This window comes from Zeus faber (genome assembly GCF_960531495.2).
Source record: "Zeus faber genome assembly, chromosome: 3".
Lineage (NCBI taxonomy): Eukaryota > Metazoa > Chordata > Actinopteri > Zeiformes > Zeidae > Zeus > Zeus faber.
Genome location: NC_137190.1, coordinates 18,050,313 through 18,058,320, shown reverse-complemented (window position 1 = coordinate 18,058,320; position 8,008 = coordinate 18,050,313).

The window sequence follows — 8,008 nt, the reverse complement described above, 5'->3', positions numbered from 1 at the left end:
GAGCCGTTGACACACCTTACCAAGATGGCTGACGTGGAACGGTCTTTTGTAAATGCTATTGCGACAGCAGTTCAACATACTGGGCGGTATATTTCCTCTAAAAAGCTTTTGTTGATAAGAAAGATGTGTTTGCCGTATATCTTACAGGATTTGGTAAAAGTTTAATTCACCAACTCCCTCGTTGCGTCGCTCTGTAGGTCTTTGCAGTTGTGTCCGGTGACATTTTGGTTCAGCGCCCGTTGGCAACGGCCCTCGGAAATCGAAGATAACCTGAGAGATTCCAGACTAATACGCATTTGCAAATTGGTGCGGTGATGCCAGGCTAAAATTCATCCATTGTCACATAAAATTGGAATCCAAAATCCAATAACAAAATAAGACAAAATAAGATAAGGAAAAGTTAATAATATTTAATTCTATGACATTGGACGGGGTTTGATTGGGACAATACTCAAATGGGGGTACTGCAGGGGTACAGCATGGGGTACTGCAGGGGGTACTGCAGGGGGTACTGCAGGGGGTACTCCGAAAATTTAAAAAAAACCCAGCTGAAAAAATATCTTAGAGGGGGTTCACCACTAAAAAAAAGTTTGAGAACCACCGCTGTATAGCACCCACCTCCCATTTAGTTAGAAATATAAAGCACTCCAAATATAGTGCTTCTATTTTATGAATTAAGTATAAAAGCTTCTCCAGAATTGGATCGATTAGCATCATTTGAAAATTATTATTAAGCATCTCTCTCTAAAATGGGGTAATTCTCTCTCCCACTGCGTGAGCAGACGTGTTGTTTGGGGTGACGGACGTCTTTGTCTCTCATCGGGTCCTGCGCACTGCTGGATTGCAGGCACCGCGACGGCCACCTAATAATAGGGCACACAACGGTTTTCGCTCCGCAGACATTTTGTGGACGGATACCTGATACCTCAACTCATCCTGTTATTGTCATCCCGGCTGGGTCGCATGGCTCTAATTAGCCATAAATGTAGGTAATTTAATTGTTCCCTCAAAATGATGCAAAATCTACTCTCTCATTTTAAGTGAGTCATAGAAATCAAAACATATTGTGCAGGGCAACGAAAAAACCCCCCCCAAAAAAAACGTAAGAAACAACATCGAAAAAATAAGAATACTGAACGTGCGTTTTCTCCGTCATGGATTCCCGAAATAGACCCCCCCCCGCCCCCGCCCCCGCCCCCCTCTCTCTTTCTTCTCTCTTTATCTCTCTTCTCCGTTCTCTCGCTCTGGTCAGGCTGAACTTGGCGGCAGCGCTGACGGACATTTTTCTCTGTCAGGCCGCAGGAGTCGGTACAGCAGAGCCAGCTGCTGGGGCTCACGGCCCGGCCTCTAATTAAAACAGTGGAAAATGAGATAACTCCACAGATCCATCATGGCCGCTGTTGGCCGTCACAGCACTCCGGGCTGCCACCCACCATATGTTTACACCAGGGCCACTCGGCCTTCTCTGCTCTCAGGGTGTTTTTAGAGTCCCGGCCTGATTTCTCTAATGGGCCGAGAGGTTTTTCTAGCCTCGTCCCTCCTTTTTGCTTTTGCACCCCCCCCCCCCCCCCCCCACCCGTCACCCCACTCACCCCACTCACTCACCCCCACCCTCCCGCAACCTCACCCCCCTCCCGCTCGCCCACCCATTCGAGTGTTCCTGATGGGGTTGACAGAGGCATGGGGGTGGCAGGGTTCCACCGCTCCCTCTCTCTCCACCCCTCCACGCCTCCCTCCACCCCTCCACGCCTCCTTCCACCCACCCCTCCATGCCTCCCTCCCTCTCTCCCTCCCTCCCTCCCTTCCTCCCTCCCATCTTTCCCACCCACTCTGCCTCGTTAGCCCCTCATTTATTAGCCTCTAATGGAAGCTCGGAGTGCCGTGATGTCATGCTCTGGCACTCACGGAGCTGGATGTCTTCCCGCTTTATTTATATATTTTTTCCTTTTCTGCTCCATCCTCTCCCTCTCTCTCTCTCTCTCTCTCTCTCTCTCTCTCTCTGTTGTCCGGGGCTTATTTTGTGCCCGATCATTTTCCCTGCGTTCCTCGCGTTCTTGTCCATCTTTAACATAGAAAGAGCAAAAGAAAGCGGCACGCTAAGGGTTAACAGAGAACATCAGTTGGCCTCCAGAAGCCATCAAGGTTTTGCCCAAATATGTGTGTGTGTGTGTGTGTGGGGGGGGGGGTGTAGAAACTGCATGGTATACTGTACACTACATGATAGCGCCCCCGCCCCGAAAACCTCCAGACCGTTCCCTGCGCTTTTCCTCCGCCTCCCTCTGTTTTTTTCTCTCTTCATCTACCTGTCTACCTGCAATTTCCACCCCTCCCGCCCCCCTTTCCTTCCTCGCCTCCAAAGCAGGTGTCCAAAAAAAAAAAATACCTTAAAATATGATGTAGTCCAGCCAAAGATTTCCTTGAGGCAGCTTGGCAGCCGGGCGGGTTGCGTGCGTCGCGTGTCTCCCGTGGTTCCGCCTCAAGGTCGGCCAGGCGGGCGCGCAGGAGGGCACGTGAGTCTGGAGCCTTCCGTGGTCAGCACTTTGCGCACGGGCATGGGCTTGGAACGTGCCTGCGCTCCGCACAAAGGTCCTCTTTGACAGCTGCCATTTAAAACAGACGAAAAACCGCGGTTGTGATTAGAGTCGGGGAATAGCAGTCTTGATTCCCGCTGAATAATAGCAGAGTGTTAGCAGACCCCGGAGCTCTCGTGCCAGCCTCGCTAATGACCCCAAAGCCTCTTCCACAGCTTTAGCCAACCAACAGCGCTGGAATCCGGCTCGTTGGGTCTGTTTCCCTTTCGACGGGCGGGCACAGCGGCCCTCACACGGGAAGGAACGGGGGGGAGTTTGTTTCTGAACAACCTGTCCTTCTGCGCACACATGGGCGAGGGAACTCCGCTGCGATCGGCATTAGAATCCGATTCGGACTCTCGGGTGTGAGTGGGAAATGTGTTGCGCCCCTCGATCGGCGACTTTTCACATCCGACGTGGTCTTTGCTGCGTCCATCGGTCACGGCCAAAGATTCGCGCAAAATGTTGGAACAGAAGCGGCGTCGATTTAATTACCGATGCGCTGAACCGGAGATGAAGCGCTTTTGAAGTGCTGACATGATACTTGTGCGAGTATGTTTTGTGTGTGTGTGTGTGTGTGTGTGTGTGTGTGTGTGTTCCGCACACACTTCCTCAGCAGCGCACGCGGCAGGAGCCGGGCGGATCGTGCCGATGCCGATGCGGGCTCGCTGATGACAAACGCTGTAAACGGATCGCTGTTTTTGTTCTCACTTCAGAGGCCTGTGCGCCAACGCCGGTCATCAGCGTTTCGTCTGTCTGTGCCCCATTTAGAAATCAAGCGAGGGATCATTACAGAACCACCCTCTCTCTCTCTCTCTCTCTCTCTCTCTCTCTCTCTCTCTCTCTCTCGCTCGCCCTCTCTGTCTCTCTCTTTCCCTACTTCTCTCACTCTCAGTGGTAACACTCGTAGACGTCAACAGATGTCAAATTACTCCACAATTAACCCAATGGGCCCCATTGCCCCGTTGTGTGCTTTTTGGTAGATTGGGCTTTTGATTTCTATGAGATGACAAGTCATCCATCAAACCCCACCACCACCCCCACCCCCACCCCACCCACCCATCATTTCTCCCTCACTACATGTCTCTCATTCAGTCTGTCTTTCCATTCCACACCAAAACACGGCGTGCTTTCTCATTTCACTCTTTCTCTTCTCTTGACCCGACTCTGTACTCTCTTGCCTCTTTTTCTAACCCCCCTCCCCTCCTCCACCCCCACCACCCCCACCACCACCACCACCACCACCACCACCGCCTCCCAAACACACACATTAAGTCTCTCCTCCCCCCTGTCACTCTAAGTCAAGATGAAAAAAGGTCAGTGTTGGAGCCGGCTGAGAAAAGAACCAGGAGAGTAAACAGGGGAAAGAGATCAAGAGCCTTTTACACCCGGCATAAATATTTGCGAAAATGTGGCTGGAACACGTGGAACACACATGAAGAAAAAAGAGAGGTGAGCGATCCGATCGGTGCAGACGTGCACATGTGTCCCGCACACCAGCCCGTGTTCACCTCGCACACACATGGAACGGACACATGGACGGACGCACTTTCTGAGATCCTCCGTGTTCGAGCAACATGCTGATGACACCGTCCTGCATCCCATTATCTCCATCCCCAAATCAGGCCTTCTCCAGATTACACCCCTGCCTTTGATGACCTCCAGACTTCCATGATTATTCTTTAATTGGTTTTAAACCCTGGAAATGATTGAATGCGTTTGAGCAGAACTCACGGCCGCTTGAACTCACGGTCGCTTGAACTCCCACGCCAATCTATTATAAATGCCTATGAGTTGGGCTGGAAACGAAGCTAAACTCAAATCAAAGATGTTTTCAGAATTTCAGAATCTGAATTGGTATGCTGTAAATGTTGCTGTTCCTCCACACTTTAAATGATTTCTTTAAATGATTGTAACATGCCTGTGTTGGGTCAACATAGATTCTGTGGCTGCATTGTATTGTTTTTATTTGGTACAATGTAATGGACAAAATGATGCTCACTGCAAGGGCATCGCTATCCCAAAATGTAAATGGTTTTGCAGGAGTCACATTTAAAAAGATAAATGTCCTTTATAAGTGATGAGTGCGTGAGTACCGAGAGGGTCACAAACAGCTGGATCGAGTCCCCCCTCCCCCCACCATCACACACACACACACACGCACGCACGCACGCACACACAACCGCGCACACACTCTTTGTTATTACAAATACACAGTGATGACACTAAGCGTGTGGACATTGAAAGATATGCTGGTGAGAAGACGTTGTCAGTAGGGGTGGGGTGTCTCCCATCAGGCCCCGCGGGCGCTGACACGGAGATAATTCTTTATCCGTGGAAGGTGGATAACATAACGGAGTGGGAAAATGCGACCTGCCCGCCCGCCAGTGTCAGCAGCGTGGACAGTGGGGACTTGCAAAGGGTAAAGAGGATGCAGACAACTTGCGTCAGGAGATGGAAAGTTGGAATGCGTGCCCAGAAGGATTCCTAGAGGTTGAGGGGAACAGGGAATTATGAGCCTGGCCATGGAGTAGGAAGCATACATAGGAGTGGAAATAAGAAGTGAGTTAAGTCATGCTGATTAAAGGCAAATCTACGTTAAAAAAAACCCCCAAACAAACAAACAAACAAAAAAAAAAACACTGTTATTGGAGGCACCACATACATGAAAGAAATCAAGTTTTGAAAGTAAGGGAGGAATAAATGCAGTTACAGAACGTTAAATGTTTTTGTTTGTGTGTGTGTGTGTGTGTGTGTGTGTGTGTGTGTGTGTGTGTGTGTGTGTGTGTGTGTGTGTGTGTGTGTGTGTGTGTCTGTGTGTGTGTACACCTCACTGCAGTGAGAAATGTGTCTCTCTGGGCGCTGGTCCGGTCCTGCAGAGCGGAGGGAAGTGTCAGCGCTGCCTTAAAAGGACGGGAACGTCCTCCATGAGGCAGCGAGCGCTGCACTGCTCTCCATGCACCCACCTCCCTCTGCTGGGACCCATGTCATGTCTCTGTCTGTAGCTCTCTGTCTGTAGCTCTGTGTGTCTGTTTGCCTGTGTCTGTAGCTCTTTCTCTCTGTAGCTCTGTGTCTGTCGCTCTCTTTGTCTGTAGCTCGCTGTCGGTAGCTGTCTGTAACTCTGTGTGTCTGTGTCTGTAGCTCTCTCTGTCTGCAACTGTTGCTGTAGCGCTGTGTGTTTCTGTAGCCCTGTCTGTTGCTCTCTGTGTCTGTCGCTCTCTCTGTCTGTAGCTCTGTGTGTCTGTCTTTGTCTGTAGCTTTCTGTGTCTGTAGGCCTCTCTGTCTGAAACTCTGGTTGTAGCTCTGTGTGTCTATAGCTCTCTCTGTCTGTAGCTGTGTCTGTAGCGGTGTCTGTCTGTAGCTCTCTCTGTTTGTAACTGTGGCTGTAGCTCAGTGTGTCTGTAGCTCCATGTCTGTAGCTCTGTGTGTCTGTTTGTCTGTCTGTAGCTCTGTCTGTAACTACGGCTGTAGCTCTGTGTCTGTAGCTCCACATCTGTAGCTCTCTGTGTCTGTCACTCTCTCTGTCTGTAGCTCTCTGTAGCTCTGTCTGTGTCTGTAGCTCTCTCTGTCTTTAGCTGTATCTGTAGCGCTGTGTCTGTAGCTCCATCTCTGTAGCTCTCTGTGTCTGTCACGCTCTGTCTGTAGCTCTCTGTAGCTCTGTCTGTGTCTGTAGCTCTCTCTGTCTTTAGCTGTATCTGTAGCTCTGTGTGTCTGTGGCTCTGTTTGTCTGTAGCTCTGTGTATGTATTTGTTTGTGTCTGTAGCTTTCTGTGTGTCTGTCGCTCTCTGTCAATGTCTGTGGCTGTAGCTGTGCCTGTGTCTGTAGCTCTATGCATCTGTAGCTCTCTGTTTGTCCGTGGCTGTAGCTCTATGCGTCTGTAGCTCTCTGTGTCGAGCCTCCCTCTCTGTCTCACCTCCTCTGTCAGCAGTCAGACACATGCTCATGCCCAGAATAGCGTCGCTGTGTCCCCGAGGTGCAGTGAGCACAGGATCCGAACACTGAGAAGTCACTGTACGTACATTTGTACCTCCACCTTGATCGCGAAAAGTCCCTCACTTGTCCCAGACCTCCACCTTGTCAGAATTTTTTTTGGTAACGTTTGTTTTCTCCAAGACGTTTTTTGGAATGGGATCCTTTCTCTGCAGCAAGCATGTGCCGAAAATTATGCATGTTATTAAATTGTACTGTAATGTAATGTAATTCAACTGTGATATAATCCATATTTACCTACTCGTAAGATAGTTCATGTAAATAATTATCCAATTCTAAATTTAAAATACCACTGACTTAATTAGGGGAAAAAAAAAAAAAAAAAAAAAAAAAAATATATATATATATATATATATATATATATATATATATAATTTTCTTATAATTTTGAATTATTGATAATATAAAACATGTTAAAAAAAAAACCTTGTGAAAAAAAATCTAAAATCTCATTACCTCAGTAAAATGGTATTTGTTTCCTGTTGCTTTTTTTAGCCAAACCCCATCGTAATTGAATCTCCGCCCATGTAATTAATTCAGTAACGTCTACCAGTTAAATACTGCAGGATGGATATTTATTTTTAATCCTGCATAATTATTCTCATGTGTCTTTTGTGCCTTTTTATGTTGGATGGCCAAGACCTTAACTTAAAGCGTGCAGAGTTACTGAAGTCTACCTAAATGGACTTCGGATCAACCCCCCACACCCCTCATATCTGTGCATCCCTGCATCTCTTATCAGTGTTTATGGGGGTGGTTAAAGGCCATCAGCAGCCTGTGCCCCCACCCCCTTCCCGGCTGGACCTGCTGGGACCCCCAGGCCCCGGGTGCCAGGCTTCAAATGCCCTGTCATGGAGTGCTGTGCAGATAAGGCTGCAAGCTGCTTTGGGCTGCCACATTTGTCTGCTTTTTCGGACACCAAGATGGGGTTTTCTATGTTATTTTTATTTTTTATTTTTTTTACACTGACTACATTACATCACATTATATTACGTCACAAAGCAGAAGGACGCTTTTGTCCAAAGAGTCTTACAAGAAGTACATTTTGTCTGTCATATCAAACCATTGTATATCACAATCACAGCCAAACCTCCAGGAAAAAGTAACACTAGTAGAGGTAGAGATGAGAGAGAGGTTCAAAAAAATGTTTTTACTGCAGAAATAGCATTTAAAAATTTTTTTTTAATACAAATGAAATGTGCCTGGTATAGTGAACTGAAACTGATTTTCTTTTTTTCCAGTGAGTGCACAATTGTAGAGACCAACCATCTATAATCAACTATCTATTATCAATATGATCAATTCATACATGAATATGAATATAATGACATCATATTTATTTGGAATTGACATCATTAAGACCTGGCTTGAATTTACTTACTTGTTGAATCACTTATTTAAGTGTAGCTGCCATTTGCCCACATTGGGCTCACTAAATGGCTGTGCTG